Raw genomic sequence first — 20,654 nt, forward strand, 5'->3', positions numbered from 1 at the left:
AGTTCTATAATCTAGGAAGAATATGTAGATCGGGACGGTGCTTTTAGCTTTTGGACTACTGAGTGCTGGGGGAATGTTGTGTTGTTGGAGGTGCTGCTTTCTAGAGAAGAAATTTCCAGTTGCAAGTAAATGGCATTGGTAATTACAGAATGAGAGAAAACAGGGGTGTAGACATCCAACAGTTTCAAATGCATGCATTTCCTTAAAGATACTTTCTCTCATTGTACAAATAGTTGCATTGCAGCAGTTCTGTATGAGTGACTATTGTAGAGCTCAGTAATGTCTGTGTATGTCTTGTGCATCCTTTTCAAAGAAAGAATGTTTTACTAATAGTCATAGATTTATATGAATAACTCTGTTCTTTCATGTCTAATACTGAGTAAGTAACTGAACTTCCATTCAAGACACAAAGCTGAAATCTAAGAAATTCTGAGAGCAAAATTCAGAGCTATGAATATCTATAATGTCAAGTAGTGGAAGGATTTAATTAAGTCCTTATGCACAGTTGAATACCTCCTGAATTTCATTTCAGTTGCTATTAAGCATCTGCAAATGGAGTCGATATAATCGCAGGCTTTGTGACATTTGATAAAATATTTTTATTAGCAAAGATGAGAATCTGCATCAGCTACAAGACTTGAGAATACTTCTTCACTTTAGCTTTTGCAAGTCCAGTAGTAAAAGAAGGGTTTTACTTCATGGAAGGTCTAGTTGGTAGGATGTTTTAGGAAGGAAAGTTGTTTAAGGAATAAAGATTCTAAAATCTGGCAATAATTAAACAGAAAGTTTGAATTTAATGCTTAAGTTTTTGTGCTTTTATGCAGCTTTTAGAAATCGGACTCACTTTTCTATTTCCTTGGGGAACTGTGGGCTCCTAAGTGCTTGTGTCTTTTAAACAAGCCACGCGTCTCCAAAAAAGGCAAAATGTCATAGGAATGACATTTTAAAATAAACTGTATTTTTCCACATTAAAGTTTCTTGTTGAAAGACATAAGTTCCCTCATCCCCACCCTCTTACGGTAGAAATAGATACAGATTAGCATAACCACTTCTGCATGATAAATTATCATGTTGGACTTGGATAACCATAAAAATGTATTTACAGAAGAAATAGAATTGAAGAAATTTAAATTGTGCTTTCTGGTTGATAATGATATTAAAAAGCTTCAGTTGCAGTTGCATTGCACATCCTGGGAAATTAAAGAAGCTCAGATATGGTTAGTTTCACTGAAGAGCCCTCAGCAATGGCAATGCCTCAAAGAGACATTAAAGATTGCCTGTAGCATGGAAATATGTTGGAAAGACAATGAAATTAGCAGGTCAAATTGCAGATCCTTTAGTTTCTCTACTTTATGCACTGAAGTTTTTACACTGATTAATTCACTCCCCGCCTATGATTCATTCAGTAGCATACCCAGCCATTGCTTTCGCATTTTGGAGCATTGACTACCAAGCTACTATTTTGGTCTCCAAAGCAGGCTCTCAGTTTTATGAAGTGTGCACCGCTTATCCCAAGTTTCACCTCTGGAATGAAAAGAACGGTGTTATTTTTCAAGGAAATGTACATGCTTAAAGAAAATCATAAGCACTCTGCTGTAACCAAGGTCTCATTATTGAACCAGGTATGTACAATTCCAAGGTCTAAGGAAATGCTGGCATTTTGCTGTAGATCTTAATGAAAGGTAAAAGATGTACAGTCCCTGGGTACAGTTTCCGTTCAGAGTACATAACTAATACCATGTCTCTGACTTTGGTGTTTTTAAGCCAGGCTCCTACCAGAAGGAGAAATCCTGCCTTCCCTTCCATCCTCTGCCATGCATTTTGCCCTGTCCCTTGGACTGGTGCCAACAGAGCACACAGTATGCTGAAGCAAGGAACCATTCTGATTGCAAAAGAATCAGTTTTATGTTTTTTGCTGGCTTAGTTCCAGCCAAATCAGTTTTCTGAGAAGCTTACCATGTGGCCATAAAAATGTTTGCACTAATACAAGGCAGTAACACTCTACTTAGGGGTAGTGGGAAGCTAATAGGTATATAAAGGGGTAGTTGCCCCTTTAGGTAGCAGTGTCATATCAGATCAGATTCACATCTTCAATTGCAGCACATTCTTAGCTGACTGGCATTAAAAAATTAAACTGAGTAAAGCAGTTGCACTCATGTGACTGTTATCACTTATGTCTAGGGTCCTTCAACGGATTGGAAGTGCCTCTTACCTTTTCCACTTTCATTGCTCCACGTTCCCCATGGGGTCCATTATTACAGGAGTGCATAGCTGATGCATAGGGAAGCATGGCAACAGAAAGCTCCTTCCTTTCCTAAAAGTAAAGGTCTGCTGTTGTTGGTGCTTGAGGGAAAGATGGGTCTTGTGCACACAGCCACTTTTGCCTCTGTCATCAAAAGCAATTAGCCACTAATATGGTGATACTGGTGGAGCTTTAAATGAAAGCAAGCAAGCAAGCTTGTTTCCAAGAGAGGTAAGCACTGCTATTAACAATGTTAGTGTTTGGAATTCTGTGTTGTTGTAGATACTAATTTTTGTTTATATCAGTAGTTAAAGCATTGGTTACTGTTAAACCAGACATACTTCCTGCGTTAGACTTCAGATTTTTTTTTCCAAGGGTCCATTAATGGAAGTGGGTGGCTCCTTGCCATCTTCAGTAGGATGCTCTTCTAAAAGTATCCAGCTCTTAAGGGAAATAATTTAATAACTGTGCTTTAGGCATGCAAATTATCTTCCATAGTGTTAAACCGACTTACATATTTGAGTCAGGACTCCCAGTCCATCTGCCAGAAGACATTCTTGCTGCAGCTGCTCCTTCATTCAGCAGCATTTTATCCCAGCTTCCTGATTTTTCAGTGGGGTTTTAATTTTGCATCAACATAGCCTTTAGGAGTGGCAAAGATAGGTCCAAGCAAGATTCAGAGGTGGAGCCTCCCAACTTTTTACAACAGACTTGTTCATTAGTCAATCTCAGCACTCAGACTGATACCCTCCAACATCCTGAGCACATCTTCAGAGAAAAGCTGCATCTGGTCTGACTGACTTGTGGCCAGATGTGTGATGGAGCAGGTGTGGAAGTGAAGAACTGCTGCTTTTTGTGGCAATGAATTACCACGTGCCTGCTGATCTGTGGTAAATGTCTACTTGTGGATGCTCACCTCTGGTAGGTGCAATGCCAGGCAGAGTGGCTTCCTCTTGCTTGTGCTGCTGCTTTTATAGGAGAAACAAAAAGAGGTGAAAGATTTATTTTAGTTACTGAAGTCAATAGCTGTTTCTGTTCTCAGTGTATATTCAAGAAAAATTGCCAGGTTAATATTTGTTTTTAGATTTTTTTTTTTTAAATCCAAAGGTTCGAATGTTTTATGGAAGCCTTCATCCCTAAGTGATTGAATGTGGAGAGAACTGAATTCCAAGATAAAAACAGGTAGTAAAGAAGCAAATACTACAAAAATGGAAGTATTTACTGTCTTTATTCTATCAAAACACGTATGTGATACAAGTATGTGACTTGCTTTCTTTTTTAACCAGCAATTTATTGTAGTTTGGAAATCCTCTAAGGCTTCCTGATTCCTTGCCAAATCTATAATTCATTAAATTTATGTCCCTATTCTTATAACAGAGCTTGCTCAGGGATATAAATCTCTCCTTTTTTAGAGGGTGAGAAAGACTCTCATGATTATATTTTGGTAAGCAGAATAATAGGGCCTCAATTTAAACACGGGAGCAATAAAAAGCAGCCTTAGATACCCTTGTTTTCAGGCTGTGTTTCTAATGTAACATCATGTAACTTTGATAATCCTTTTCAGCAAGAAATCCTTAATCCCATATAAGCAATGACATTTTTACAAACGATATGATTCATCACTAGCCTATGTGAATACACATCCATTAGTGCAGCTATTGCTAGGTGCTGTTTCTGTTGTTCTCATTTCTCAAGTATATGAGTGTTTAGACACAGTCAAATGAAAGGATATGTGATGAAATTGGAACATTTGGAACTTGCTTGGAAGTGAATTTTAGACTGTTTCATGTCAAGTTGCATTTCTCCTATTTTCTTGCTTTATTCTCTCTAACCATTAGATATTATCAGCTTTTCCAGTCTTGGGATTAATGTGAGCTTTAGATGTTTTTAAGGGGAGGGGTAAGGAAGAAAGATAGACATTTTCGAAGATTAAGTTCTGAATACTCTCATTAGAATTGCAGAATTTCTGTATTAGGTACAGCAAACAAAGAAATACCAGTACAAGAAAATAAAATGTCAGAAGCACTTTGTTGGTGATCAAATCCAGGTACTTAAGAGACGGTCACTGCCAAAACTGTTACAGTTTGATGGTTTTTATGTCTTGGAAGAAAGAAAAAGTTACTCGCTTAGCATGCTGTCAGACTTCACAAACCATTCTCCCTTACTCTCTGTCAAGCATGAATTCTGAAGTGCTAAAAATATATTCTTCCTGCTTGTTCTTATGGCACATTTCTCAAGAATTATTTAGTGATTTAAAACAAAACAAAACAAACAAAAACACACACACAAAAAACAAAGAACACATTTTATTTGTGTTTTTGGGAGGTGATATTAAAAAAATAATAAAAATAAATTACAAGGAAACTGTTTTGGTGGAGGATATTTTGAGAGCAAATGAACTGAAGTGCACTCATGAACTATTCTCCTTCCTTTGACTATTTGTTTGATCTCTATTTTCATAATCAGTTTAATGAAAGTAAACATAGAAATTACTATTATTATCTCATTCTTTAAGATATCCAAGTTTTTGAAAAATTAATCAAATAGAGAATTAATAAAAGCACTTAATGTAGGACATATACACTTCATGCTGCCCTACTTCCATTAGTTGTCAGCTCTGATGAGTCGGGTTGGCATTTACATGTTTCCTTGTGAACACATGGGTACAGGCTTTTTAGTAGAAATCTTGCATCATAATAGCTAAACTACAGCTGGCTGAGTGTGCCTAGGAGCCATGCGTCTCAGCAGTCTTAAACCCTCCCGGTGTGTGGGAAAAGAAGTTATTCCCTGAAAATTTCCGATAATGCAGACACATCTGAAGGAACTGTAGCCAGAGGTGAATAATGAGCTGCTGTCACCAAATGAGCCGAAAAACTGTGTTTGGCATTGTCGTCACTGTTGGCAGGAAAGGAAAAACAAACGCATCACTAAAGAACATCATGCAATTTTAGAGTTGGCCATTGTAATTATTTTGCACTCTTACTGCATATGAAATGAAAGAAAATAACATTTTAAAGAGAGAATGCAATTCAGATCTAATTAAGTTGCAGTATATTTAAGAATAGAAATCACCCTAAAGACATCTAAATATTGAATGTTTATAGTAAGGGATAATAGATGTTCCTAAATTACTTCTGTGTCAACAGAAACCTGACATTGTTTGATAAGATTGTGTTCAAAATGTAGTCTCAAGAGATTAGCAGATTAGCCCTGGATGATGGGCACAGAAGAAAACAAATTAATGCAAATGTGGAGTGCAACTGCTCGCGGAAATAAAGCTTCTGTAGAGGAGTGTGAGGCATTGTGGCTTACATTCAAATTCCCGCTCCCTCTTAGACAGGTTTTTACAACTCCATTCGTTCTAAGTCAGAGAGTTAATTTTACCCTAAAATATGGTTCTTCCAAATGTCAGGACAATGCCCCTGGTTCAAACACTCCTTTCAAATAACACTGAAAAAGTTTTAGTTTCCTTCCAGTATAGAACATCAAGAACAAAACCCTCACATTTCAAAATGTGTTGTGAAAAATGTCCTCATACAGAGCCCTGTTGTGAGTGAAAGCAATTTCTTGCTAAAATATTAGGCAGAATAAGGGACTTACTATTTTAATTACCTATTTATTTATTGAGACGTGGTTTTCTTTAAGAGGATTTAGAGCAGGGATGGTGAACCTCTACACATGAATCTCTTGTCTGCTGAAGGACGTTGTGTGACTAGCAGCACTTCTGCATTGTCAGAGGCCGTCTGGTGACCTGCACCTGGAGAAACAAGTGCTGCCCACCCATTTCTATTTGCAGCACCTTTGGGTGGTGTAACAGGGTTGCCTCCTGCCCATGACCTGTGCAGAAATGCCCTGGCTTCAGCTCTTCTGGGTGTGATGTCTGTGTCCTGCAGCTGCTATCTAAAGGTTCTGCCTCAGGGTTTTGATGGTCAGGAGGGTTGGCAACTCCAAGCTATTAACACTGGCCTTTGTAATTTATCTTGAATGACAAACAAACCAAATTCAAAAGTTGAAACAAACTATGCACTCACCACTAGCTTCCAATTTTTAACATCAGAACTACTTCTAATTAGTATAATACTTAGGTAAATCTAGTTTCCATCACCTGGAAAGATTGCAGTGATTTGTCGGGGGTAGCTTTTGTTTCTTTCTCTCTCCATTTATTTATTTATTTATTTTAAAACAATTTGACACTTATTTTCCTACTGTAGTGATTTAACAAGCATTGAGATGCTACCTGATTTTTCACACTGGGGCTATTGTAAGTTTTGAAAGTTTCTGGGGGATTTTGACTGAAGGCTTCTTGACTAGTTACTGTTGCTGCTGACATAATTTTTTCCAAATGTGAAACTGTTGCAATAAGCCTTTGGTAAGATATGGGTGTGTGTTAGGATTCCTAGATGTTGCACAATAATTTTGTTTTACATCTCCAGAATAATGTGGCCAAAAGCAGAAGCACTTCTGGCCCTGAGCAGAACATTCCTGCTTTTTACCTTGTTTTCCTTTTGTGCAAAATGTAGCTTGGCCAAACATATGATAAAGAAAATATTTACTTTAGTGGCATTACTCTGATTAATACTGGTGTGGCAGAAGACTATTGGGTTAAAGAGCCCCTGTGGGCCAGACTGCACAGCTGTTTGGAGCAAGAAACTGCCTTAAAGTCTAAGCCATATAAACTGTTTTATTGCTGTCATAAAGTTCCTTGTTATGACACAGGCTGGAATTCTCTGAAGTGCAGAATTGGTATTTCAAATAAATCCCACAGTGATATGGGTTCAGCATTGTGCACAAATTAATTGTCGCATATTTATATTCTGTAGCCACAATCCAGGAAGTTTTGTAGTAATTCAGAAGCATCTTGAATCCCAAGTTGTCTGTTGACCTCAGCGCTGGCAGTTTCAACATATTCTTTCCAGTTCAGCAGGAGATTGTAAATCAGCAAAACTCTGGCAGTTTGCCAGGTTCTGTGCTGATATGCATGTACCTCAGAGGCGTCATTTGCAAATTTAATTTTGACACAATTAAACTGGCTGAAGCCCTGAGCAATCCAACCTCAGAGTTGACCTGGCTTTGAGCAGAAACCAGGACTAGAGACCTCCTAAAGCCCCTTTTGACCTGAATTATTCTGATTCTAGATGGAAGGGGTATGTATTCCAACTTCAATTTTATTTGGATTTATTGTTGATCAATTCTTCCCCTTGACGGGACTATAGGAATTCAGGTTTAGGAAATTCTTCCATTTGTGGCTGTTCTACAGCTGAGAGTCTCATGGAGGAACAGAAATGAGTGGTTGCATAAGTGGACCTGAGAACTGATTTCCACTCCCTTTGACAGCAGAAATACTTATTTCACTGAACAGTGTAATTGCATTTTCCTTTAGTCTTTCATTGCAGCTTGTGACATAGGTGATCATAGTTTTGAATCACAAAAGCAAACCCTTTGCTACCCATTGGCATTTTCTACTTTGTTCTGTCATTTGCAGTTTTGATCTGTGTGTCTTTATAGAAAAAAGCAGTGCATATGAACTATGCTCATAAAGTAGCCATCCACTGGGACCTGTAACCAGGTAGTTACATCTCCTGCTCATCCTCATCCCCTCTGGGTATAAACATTTTGGTCAGAGATTATAGATAGAGACCGTAGTATTCAGATGCTCCCTTTATCTCTCCAAAGACCAGCACTTCAGAACTGGCCCTGACTACGTCATAATAAAAAATAAATAAATACATGTAAAACAGATCGCAAATCAGAATTTTCCCTTTCAAACTACACAGGAAAAGATCTGACAGCACAGATGTGCAGTTTTTCTTACTTGAAAAATATCTTCTGTTCTTTTTTTTGGTCTTATTTGTATGACCAGTTATTAACATGTACTAGCAATTTAGTAAGCACTTCTGTCATGAAAGTGGTGCTCTAATACCAGCACGGGTTGCCCAGAGAGGTTGTAGAGTTGCTGTCCATGCAGATGTTCGATGTTCACAACCCAACAGGACGCAGTCTTGGGCAACCTGTTCAAGCAGTTCTTTCCAGCCTCAACTATTCTGTGATTCTTCTGTGATTCTCCAAAAGGTTTTTTTTTTTTTTTCAACAGGAGAGCTGTGATTCTTGTATTGGATTGTATTTATACTGTCAATAATCCTAATGTGAATTATTTCAACATTTTTTCACTATATATATCATCCCTAAGGATTTTAATCACAGTATAATGTCCTCCTATTGATTTTCACTCAGTTCCTGTTGACCCCCATGGCAGAGTATGGCTCTGAAGAGATCAATCAGTATTATACTCAAGTCTCCTAACACCTAATTTCCTACACAACTGAACTTCAGCACTTGTAAAATTTACTTCCTTGTGACCTTTTTAAAGGGCCATTTTGAATTTATAAACCATCCCTCAGCAATCGGGGGCTACTTTAAAATGAACTACATTGTGAAAGTGGGAGCTCTGTTGTATGTATACTGAAATATGAACAGCATTTAGCATCTGGATACAGTGAATCATTCAAATTATGACTGAAAAAAACCACCAAGGAATCTATTAAAATTTAATATTCCACTGGCATACAGAAAAGTCAGCACTTCTACCTAGCAATTTCTTTTAATCCGTTTAATAGACCGCTGAGTCATTGGTTCACAACTAAGGTTCAACAGCAATAAATGGTTTTATTTTAAATTCCTATAGCTTAGTAATTGCGTAGCTGATCATTCGATTATAGAAAATGTTTATAGGAAATAACCACCAGGTAGAAACACCTGCATAAAATGTTTGTTTATCTACAATATGCCTATGTCTCCTTGGTCCATGCAATTTCACTCTTTCCAATGACCAAAATCATGGCTCCATCTGAATTTCAATTCACCTTTAGTTTTGTGACCTCCTTCTTTCATGGATCAGAACATTTGCTGTCTTAACCAGTTTTAAAATGTCTGAGGTGCAAGTCAGAGTCATGTGGCAGCACTGTACAGTAGCTAAGCAGTACTGAAATGTAAGTTGATGTGACTAAGTATTATTTCTGCAAAGGGTGCAGCTCTAGTACTCTTACTGAAAGAGTGTTTTTCATATCCCTCAGCATCGTCATTCCAAGAGTTAACTTCTTGACTATCAAGACTCATTAAGTGTCTCTCTAGTCTGGAGCTGACTGTATACATGTCTGTGCTGAAGAGTTTTAAATCATGTAGAAATATGTATGGTAGAGGAAATGAACATCTTTTATGACTTTTCTCTTAACTGCAAATCCTTCAGACAGTTCAGCAGAAAGACTGTTATTTCTATTCTGTTTCCTTCTGGTTTTCCTAAGAAAGCTTCAGGACTTTGTTTTTATAGATTTCAAGCAATGTCAAAGTACATTTTTCTTTGATACTTACCAAAAACTGGGAAGGAAAAAAAGGGCCTTTTTGGGGGAATGCCTCTTGTAACGCCCAGTTAGGCTCTTGGGCACAGAAAGTACTTTGGATAATGTGTACAAGTCCTGTGCCCATGTGGGGCACTGTCCATGGAGCCACTGTCTTGCTTCTTGGTTTTGGTCTGCTGTTTAGGTGTGACACACGGTGACTTTGATTTCAAACTCAGGAAATAGGGAGCTGGAAGCTCTGCTGAAGCTGGGTGTGAACACCACATGGCAGCAGCAGCTGGCCACCTTGTTTGCCCTGGCTGGCATTGGATGCAGGCTTGGATGGGCTGCTGTCAGGGAGACTTGAAGCAGAGCCATGTTATTGTTAAAGGATGCTGCCAATGGTGACAAGCTGTGCAAGTCTTGGTCGCTCTGAAAGAATATCACTTAGGCCCTTAGGAGTCCCACAGATCCTCTGCATGTGGGAACAGTCAATAATGGGCATCTGGTTTTCAAGAGAGGAAGACCGACATTATGGCCCCCTGCCAAAAACTGGTGCCAGTTTGACAAATAGCATGGTTATTTCAGAGTTTCTGCCACACCGCAAATGAATCTCCTTCTGGATGCTGGCCACGGCAAATTCCTGAGGCGGTCCATACATCATCTTAATGCTGTGAAGTCTGTTGTGAGGCTGTGCAGCGAGGAGTGGTTGTTCAATTAGTGGTGTCTTTGTTCAAGGCTTGCACACACTGCATGTCCTGGCTCCAACAGGGAATGCTTTTGCTTATTTTAAGAGATCTAAATCCTTCATATCTTTCTGTGTTGCTGTTTATTGAAGTAAACACCTAAACCCCATTGTCAAACCCAGCAGGTACATGTGATAATCTGCATAATTTTGAACTTCAGCATTTGCACATCTGCCAACACTGTTGGTAGCATATCTGCTGTTGCCATGATGTCTATAGCCTTCATCTGAAAACAGTGATACCAGTGGAATGCTCTGGTGGGTCCTTGGTTCACTCCTAATGACCAGCAAATGTGCTGCAGGGTGCCTTAATTAGCAGTGTGTTTGCCCACAAAATCAGCGGGATCTGCAGACTCTGGAGCATATGTAGGATCTGTTATACAGGTAGCAAGGAGCCTTCTCAGCCCAAGCATGGGATGACAACAGAAACCTTGAAAGTAGTGGGACAAGATGGTACTGGAGACTGAACTAAAAGCTCACCATTGGCCAACTTCTGGTGCTTAAAAAAAAAAAAAAGAAAAAGACTTGAAAACAGACAAAATTGGTTTTAAGGGTAAAAAAGAACAAGTATCTGATGTATGTGAAACACACCATGTCTGGTGAATTTGGACATAAGGCAGACTTGTAGACTAATAAAGAAACAACAAGGTGTAAAGACTAGTTAGAAAATATAAAAATAGCCTTGAGTGGACTGTAGGCTGGGGAGGAAGAAACCATCCAAGTAGTATCACACCTCATGCAAAAAAGATACCCCCTGGCACACTCCTGTCACCACATCACCACCACAATCATGATCCTCCCTGTGAAGACCTGGGACACTGAAGTCTCACCATGTGGACTGACTAACGCTGGGACCTGAAGGGGCAGTGAAAGGCTGAAATGGGTAGACTGCAGAAAGCTTGTGTTTTGATTACACATAAAATATCTGTTTTGACTTGGCAGAATTTGAACTATAAATGTTAGTGTCACATTTTGACTGATCAGATAACTCTTTTATTAGACTGTTAAAGCTTTAAAAAAACAAACAACACCTAACATAAGGTATGACTTTGCCTTTAAAGAGTATTCCTTGTTTTACTTGGAAGATGTTGAGTACAGCATGAATCAGCAGCAGGCATGCACGCGTGTGCACAAACACACACCCACTGCTCCTTCCCTATCCAGTGTAACAATGCTGTAGGTATTTTCACTCCCATCCTGCGTTTTGGGGCACTGTGCGGGGAAGAGTTATATCCGTGAGATACATGGCATAGAACGGTGTAGACTGAAATCAGTTGTACCATATTTTTCCATCCTTTATTTTCTAGGGTGATCTGTGTATGAACAAAATCTTCGGAGACAAAATATTCTGCTTACGACTATGCATCTGCTATCTCGAAGGGCTTAAGAGGAAACATTTGGCTCTTTTGTGATTATAGTATTTTTCTCTGATAATTTCTGTAACATACTAGCTGGCCTCCTACATCAACTCCTGAATGGCAACTAACAGCATTTTTTTTCATGAAAAGAAATTTTTAATGGGCTGTACCATAAATAGCTGGGACTTGCTGTCCTATGTGGAAAATACAGGATATGAGTCATTATCAACAGTAGGAGACCTTAGATCCTCTGTAGTTGTACATATCTTCTGTGGCCATATCAAGGACTGCATTTAATCTGAGAAGCACATGTTCATTCCAGATAGCTACAGGAGACAACTTGGCTCCCACTGGCACGTTTTGTAGTATCTGTTCTCTAGTAAAACCTACTCTACTCTTTAAAGAAACTCCAGTTCATTTTGTAACCACTGAGTTTCTAGTACCTTAAAGTGATAGTGAGAAAAAAATCAAAAATAGTTATTGCTGAATTACAATAACATTTACTGAATTATTGGCTTGTCTTCAAGACAAAAGAGAGAAACAGTTAGAAACCCAGTTCTTTCAGGAGTTTCTGATGTCCCATGTTCTTCCAGAGGGACCATTTTTGTCATAGATGTGATATCTTTCAGTGAATCTTTAAAGATCCTAACTAAGCTAACATTTTTTAACAAAGATCAATGAATTTTTACTATGACAATTTCTGCAACTCTCTAATTGTTTCTAACATTTTTAAGAATACAGTTCAAAAACAGTACCTTATATATATTTTTCTCCTTTTCCATTTCCAGGAGTTACATATGGATTTTGAAATTCTTGAATAAATTTTGCAGTTCACTCTTTCACAGATAAAAAAAAGACAAGGAAACAAACAGTGTCATTAATTTCAATATAGGGATCAATGGGAGAGTAGAACACCAATACCCTCCAGACTTTTTGATCCCCATGACTGTGCTTTAATCAAACCCTATACTTCTGGGTACTTTAGCAGCAGAGTTAAACATGCTTAAATTAAGGAGACCTTATTGCTGGAAACCAGGGCTGAAAAAACTTTTTAATGGTTCACATATGGCAGCCTGATTCCCAAGTCTTCTTCTAAGGTTAAAAAAATAATTAAATATTTGTTTGGCACAAGTTGAGACAGTGATAATGGCAGCAAAGTCAGCAGGAACTTCCAGTGTGCTTTGAAGGCTAAGTAAAGTCTGCTTGAAATCTCTTCCACATACTACTGCAGCATGCTATACTATGCTATGTTAAGTTATTACAAAACAGCAGCAGCAAGCATTAAATCACTTATGATAAAGCAGGTATCTGTTTCTCAGGGTGCTAGCTAGCTGCTAGGCCATAAAGAATAGAAAAGGGCTGAAGCACTGAATGAAGGCCTGGGGCCACCTGTCCACGTCAGCCTGGTACTTAAATAAGCTTTTTTACAAGCATAATCCATTAAGATCAAATTTCTGTTTCCCTTTGTGGGTCCCAGACTAGAAAGACTTAGTGAGAATGAAAGACTGAAACCAACCTAGTAGCTGTAAACTTGAAGAATTACCTGGAATTTTCTCAGCAAGGTTGCTGTGTCTGAGCACCATAACTATAGATATTTCTTCCCATCCAACTGTGCATATTGCATTTTTGAAATTAGCCTCCACAAGGAAATGATGGACTACTTAATTGCAATTTAGGCTTCAGATTTGCAATTGTAGATACAGAGAAATTCCATTTCCCAAAGAAATAAGTGAAGAGAACTTTAATTAGTTCTAAGGGCTCTTTCAACAATGAAAGTGAGTAATTCTGTTTTTCTTAACAGAGTTGCTGATATGGATGGAGATCTTTATTTATTTACTTTTTCCCCACACATTATGAATAAATGCATAAAAACAATGAAGAGATGATTTGAATCAAGTTTGACTTAAATTTTTAAAATATCTAGCATAGAAATCACTAGTTTGGATTTGTCCCCTTGGAAGAAAGGCAGGAGAAGGCTCAGAATTGTGGCTGGCTCTCCAATAATGCTAATGTATTTTTGGGCATCAAACATTACTAATTAAACAGAAAGTAGAAACAATACTTTTGCTTCAAATGTTGCTACACAGAGGCTTTTCAAAGTAGAAGAATTGTACGGTTGGCAATATTTAGTTTTATTTTAAATTATCATATATCCATTGCCTGTTAGATGTTGATTTTAGAGTGTGAGATGTCAGACTGGTACCACGAGGGGTTTGTTTTCATATAAGAAAACCCATTGCTTTACAGCTATGATATTGTATCATCAAAGGAACTAATGCGTGCAAGTACCAGTTTTGTGCATCAGGAACGAGGTGAAAATGGCATAACAATTCTGACATTCCTTGAGAAGTAGTTTGGACTTGCTGGAAAATATACGATGTTATTTAGTGCCATGGACCAGCAGAAATTCTAAGCTGAATTTTCCTTCTGTACTGTGAAACCATCATCTGTAGCTGAACTTATTTAAATGCTAATGCTTACTTAGATCGTGATACTTTTATCAGTAACTGCATAAGCTGTTTGCATATCCTGCAAATAGCTTCTGAACTTTATGGTATACTAAGTCATACCGGAACTCCTGTTTAGCTGATTTCTGTGGCTGTGACAAGTCATGATGTGGAGATTTTGACTGTGGAATTATAAAAATCTTTATTATACTAACAGTAGGGTAAGCATACCATGACTGGAAGGACATACCCATCTACAAAGCACCCATAGTGAGCTGCAGTTGAGATTCTGATCTAGATGCACACCTTTCAGGCCCCAGTTTCCAAATACTTTCCATTCCATAGAAGCTACACCTTCAGCTCTTACTTCAAATATATGTCAAGCGTATATATTTTGCTCTGCTAAAGCTGCAGATTAACCCACTGCTGGGGAGCCTGGTGCAGTTACTCAAGTGAGACTCAAGATGCTCGGGCTCTAAGATTAAATAGAGAAAACTTTTATAGCTGCTCATGACATCAGTAAGTAAGCAAATTGGACAGGGCTGATGGGTCCTGGACTAACCTTGAACATTCGGATGTCAGAACAGAAAAAAGACGGGTGCCTATATGCTTTGTATTTTTAGATGTCAGCTTGGAGCCTGATTTATAGCAGCTTTCCAGTCTCAAGAGCAAACTGCTTATGGTCTTTCAGTACATACAAAGGCAGCTCAGAGAGGCTTTCAGCACAGAAAATGTGAGGTCAGATTAAGGGATTGATGTAAATCTACACTCTGAAGTCTCTGCTATCTGAGATTTCTGACTCTAAAAGATGAAGCACATAATCCTGAAACTCAGCTGGTACCACTGAGGATAAGAAGCTGTTGCCTTGTCTCTGTCTTAATTTTCTACTTTTGTTGAAACAGTTAAGATGTGAGAGTTTACAGATTTCTGGCATTGCTCACCAGCATTTAATAAGCATTTTTGCTTTTCTAGCAAAATACCTCTTTATATTTAATGGATAAGAAGCTATCTGCAACAGAGCAGGTGTGACAAAACCTTTTTACATCTCCTGAATTTTTACAGATTGCCTGTTACAACTGTGTAAAAGTTAAGCTGTGAGCCATAATTTAGATAAGGCCAGCTAAACATCCAGGCTTGCTTGGCAGCAAAATGTTCTAAACACCTCTCCTTGGTGGTACACTTTGATGAGGGGACTAGCTAGCAGGTTAAGGTGTGTATTGCTTCTGTGTGCATCACTCTGTATTTTCCCTGTTTTGTGGCAGTCAGGGAAGCTGACTCACGGCTCAAGCAGTAGCAGCTCATGATACACTGTTCACCAAGTGGCAGTCCCAAATTTCATATATGCTTTCCTCCCATCTGGTAAGTGGATGAGTCATTTATGACTCAATTTTCTCTGCTCAGCTTAAGAATGATTCCTAATGAGTCAGACAGAATGTTTTCAGGGACTCCTGCTGTTGGAGAGCACTTCACCTCTACCGCTCCCATCTTCTCATCTCTCCCATACTGTGGGCTGTGGTCTAACTTCCAGAGCAGAATCCTTCTACACTAAATTCAGGATTGGTGAAATTGCTGCTTTAGTGAGCCATTTTTGATGTAAGTATGACTTTTAGCTTTGCCTTTAGTATCGCCAGGCATGCTGATACAGGAACAGGACCTCCCTTTCTAGTGGCTTTGTGCAGCACTGCCAAGAGACCTTCATGCTGCCTCTGCAGCATGGGTAAAGGGCTGCTTTCAGATGGAGGACATTCAGATAGTCACAGGTTTGTTCTTTCCTTTCTTGTGCACAATGATTAGAGGGTTGGCCTGGGTTCCTTTACTACATTGGTAGACTAGATCTGTCTTGATTCTAGACAGATCTTTTATGCTGGCTCTCAGTTTGGAGTGCAAGTTCAGTACTAGTCCTTGTCATAGACAACTGTGCTCTAAACCAAGAGAATGTGGGGAAGGACAGGTGCCAAGCTGCAGGCAGGCTCCTGGCCATCACTGGCAGGCTGTTGATCAGAGGTAGGCCTCTGGGAAATGGTTAGGAATGCCATGTTTGTAATAATAAAAACGGGGCAAAGTGGTCTGCTAGTACAGAGAGCAGCAGTCTGCATTTGTGCAGAGCGCTTCAGTAATATTCTTAAAATTGCTAGTAATATCTATCGGTGGCAAAGAAGTGATAAAGGGATGGCAGAGAGAACTTTTGTTGAACTTATTTTCCTATGTATATATGTACTTTCTTGATACACTGCAGCTAAAAATATAAGTAAGTGTACTCTTTCCATAGAGAAAAATGCAGATAATACAACCATGAGATACAAATAGCAGCTTGTCTCTCACTGCTTTCCCAGACATATGGCCAGTCCTATAGATGTGCCCCTTATGTAAGAGAGATCTTGTGGCACGCTTTATTGCTGCATGACGGTTCACTGGAAAAAGCAGTTTGAGAACCACTAATTGAAAGAAACCTCAAGTTTGTTCCATGTTTGAATCCCAAAGATTTTTATTTCAAAATCATTCCATCAATAATCAAAGTTTGTATATTGGAAATTGAAAATCTTTGGACCGTATCTCCTTTTACTTATCTTTCTATTTAATTAAAATTAAATAGTTGGTTCTCCCCAGTTCATTCTTTTGCCCCTAAAGCTATTTCTAGTACTATGTTCTCACTAATTACTAAAATCACAGCTAAATAGCATCCATTCCTGATGGTTCCTTGATAGTTTAAGGATTCACCACCAGAAGCAGCATTTGCTCTACAGTCTATATCTGAAATTAAATGTCTCATAATAATGTCATTTTCTGCTTGACTTTATTCTCTGTTAGCAGAGATTTTCTAATTGGAGATTAAAGATAATGTGGTTATTGCCCCCAGACTAAATGAATACTTTTCTTCAATTTTTAGTAAGGTTGATAATGTATGTAGAGGCAAAACCAGGATGGTTAACAGAAATGACTGTTTGAAAATGAGTATTACTAAATCTGAAAGGAAAACTGAAACATTTTAATATGATCATCTGAAAGGGATCAAATTATTTCCTTTCCAGACATCTGATAGCCATGGAATGTGAAAGGATTTTTATTTAATTTCATTGACACCAGAAGACTGGAGAATGATGTTTATAATAACCAAATTTGATGAAAGAGAGCAAAACAAACTACAGACCCTTTGTTATCAAAATTAAAAAAAGAGAAATAAAACAACAACACACATAAAAAAGCCTTACCAAGCTCTTTTAAAGAAAAAGAGTCATCTCTGGGGACAAACAGATACGGAAAAGTGAGACAAAAATGGGCCAAAATGAAAGAACTAATCAGGGTTGAGAAAGATTACCAGGTCAGACTCCCAAAGAACAGCCTGCTGACTGATTTTAGACATTGCTTTTATTAACAGCCATAGTGTAAAAGGTAGGCATGTACTGATTTCAATTTATTCATGATACAAAGTCAGGAGGTACAAAGTAGTATGGATGATCATAACTATACTGCATAAAAACAATTGTATGACCTCGTAAAACAAAGTAATAGCAATAGGAAATTTAATAATGAAAAAGGTAATGTTGTGCTTCTATGTAGTAACAATTCTTTTAGAAACTGGAGGGCTGTCAGCTGGAAGTGGTGCTGAAGGTGAAGGCTGTTAGTTGACTATGAGGCACAAGAGACTTGTAACCTCGAAAAAAGCAAACGTTCCCAGGAGTGCATCAGCTGAGGTCATTCCAGCAAAGATGGGCATGTACTTATGCTGTGGAACAAGGTGCTGGGTTATCTTAAGTGCTTCAGCACAATGAGTCCTTGCAAGTCAAAGCAAAAACAAAACAAACAAACAAAAAGTATGCAAAGCATTAACTTTTCAATTCCTTGTGCTAAACAGTGTATATGAATTACATACTTGCATGATTGTTACTCAATAACATTAGCATATCCTTACTAGTGTCTAGTCTTTGTGGATGGAAAATCTGGTCTTCAGAACTGACTAAGAATAGCTGTCTTCTCTTATGAAGCGATCTGCAAATAGTACACATGGAGAAAAATGGCCTCTGAACTGTTATGAACTGTTATTCATATTCTATTTAAATGAGAAGAAAATAGCAGAAGAGAATTAATTTCACTTCTGCATATTCTTCTTTTTTCATCACTTATATTTCCAATAGCACAAGCTGCCATGTAAAAACACAAAAACACATATGTAAAATAACATTTGGAGAGTGTTTAGCAACAGGCTAGATAAAGAACCTTTTCCTCGTGTCCAGTCTGACCCTCTCCTGGCACAGTTCTGTGCCGTTCCCGTGTGTCCTGCCATCGGTTCCCAGGGAGCAGAGACTGTCACCTCCCTTTCTGTAGCTGCAGAGAGCTGTGAGGTCACTTCTGAGCCTCCTCTACTGTCGACTGGACAACCCCAGGGTCCTCAGCCTCTCCCCATAGGACATGCCTTCCAGCCCTTCTACTGGCTTTGTTGCCTTCCTTATGGGTGCTTTCAAGTACTTGCATGTCCTTTGTATATTGTGAACCCAGAACTGCACACACTATTCAAGGTGAGGCTGCACCAACAATAATATAGCAGGAGAACCACCTCTTTTGACCAGCTGGCTGTGCTGGTCTCAAAGGTGCGGTTTGCCCTCTTGGCTGCCAGGGCATTTGCTGGCTCATGTGGAGCATGCTGCTGACCAGCACCCCCAGGTTTCTTTCTTCAGGGCTGCTCCCCAGCCACTCGTCTCCTAGTCTGTGCCTGTGCCTGGCATTGCCCTGTCCAAGGTGCAGCACCCAGCATTTTCCTTTGTTGAACTTCATGGTGCTGCTGATCACCCAGTGCTCCAAATAATGTCAGCAATTCTCCAACAGAAATTGGATGTGAAATAAATAGGTGATGTTTAATTAAATGAGGTAATTCTTGAAACTGTTGTAACTGGTCTGATTTTTACCTTGAAGTGTTAAGCAAGTACCTTTGTAGTTGTCTTCATATGGTGCTTCTATGCTTATTTATGCAGAAGGTTGGTGCTGGGATACTTCGGGCAATGAACCACTCAGGATTTTTTTAGATGTATTAGGCCCAGAGATCCTTACACATTTGACTAGAAATATCAAAGTAAGTTTCTCTATGATACTTTGACCTGGTGTCTTACAGCATTTTCAATCTGTTTACATGTCTGGAAACTTAGAGTTAAAAAAACAAAGAAACAAACCCACTGTCCCAATTCATTTTTTTTTACACTTTCACATTTCACGTAATTTTTTCCAGTTATCTTTGTGAAGTTAGCTGTTATCCATTTCCTTTGACAATTAGCAGTAAGCTGGGTATTATCAACAGAAATTTCCCTCTGAATGTAGAGGACTTCTTCTGCAAGGTATTATTTCTGCCTTTGTCCTCTTTCCAAACCTATAAGCATATACTCAGCTCAGTACAGAAAAGACAGATGGAATAATAAATCATTGGATAATAATTCCCAGTTTGCTGGTCAGCCCTTGCTTTAAAAATTGTGTTTGAATTTATTGCTCCATCGTGCCAAAATAAAAGGGGGAAGATTTTTTTTTTTCTCTCCACATAACAAGAACATCATGGGCAGCAGCAGCATTCACTTGTCCGCATTGCTCTGCCAATGTGCTTCAGCGCTCTCTCTGCAGGAGCCATCCCATGTGTGAGATAATGTATTTATCTCTGTAGCCGCTAATTCTCAACTTTTTTAGATAGCCTAAGTGAACAGCAACTCTACCAATTATTTGAAGCAACTCTACCAATTATTTGCACTCCTCAAACTATGTTATGAATTTTCTTGTTCAGGAAAGCTACTCAGATTTGTTTTATATAGACCAATGCAGGCCAAATTAAAATGATTGCAGTGATATGAACTGAAACAGTGTTCTAAAGTGAATATAATTTTCTATTTCTGCATGCAGTTGGGATTTTACAGTATGATTTTCCACTTAATCAATTACATTAGGAATTATTACTCATATTTTAGAAACCTAATGAAGTTACTTCCTATTTTATGTTGAGGTTTGCAAAAGAAAAAAAATGTGCCACCTTTCTTTTTTTTTTTTTTTTTTTTTTTTTTTTCCTGCAGCCTGTATTATCATTCTTTATTTTTCATCACAAAGACAGCTTGTTTCCACATCAGCTTCCCAATTGAGTGCCCTTTTTGGTGTGTTTAATTAGATGACTCCAGACAGCATGAACTACAATAAGCTTAAGCAACATCAGGAGCTGATGGCATTGTGTTGCCTAACAACTCCAGAACAGTTTCTCCAATTGTGCTGAGTTGCCATAGTAATATCTGCCCACTGCTGGTGGACTTGCTTGAGAAATTTAAATAAAAACAACTGTCAGACTAATATCGTGGCAGATGCATTAGCCTCAGCAACATCAAGAGACTCAAAATTATTTCTGTCACTAGCATATATGAAGCATAATTTTGCATAGGATCACCTGAGGTATGCATTTTTTGCAGGCCCAATAGCCTGGTGCTTTCTCTCAATAAATGTAGCTATATAGAATATGAGATGGGCACAAAAAGTTCACAGAATTATTTTTTCTCTGTGACACCACCGTTTCTT

This window comes from Aythya marila (genome assembly GCF_965140915.1).
Source record: "Aythya marila genome assembly, chromosome: 6".
Lineage (NCBI taxonomy): Eukaryota > Metazoa > Chordata > Aves > Anseriformes > Anatidae > Aythya > Aythya marila.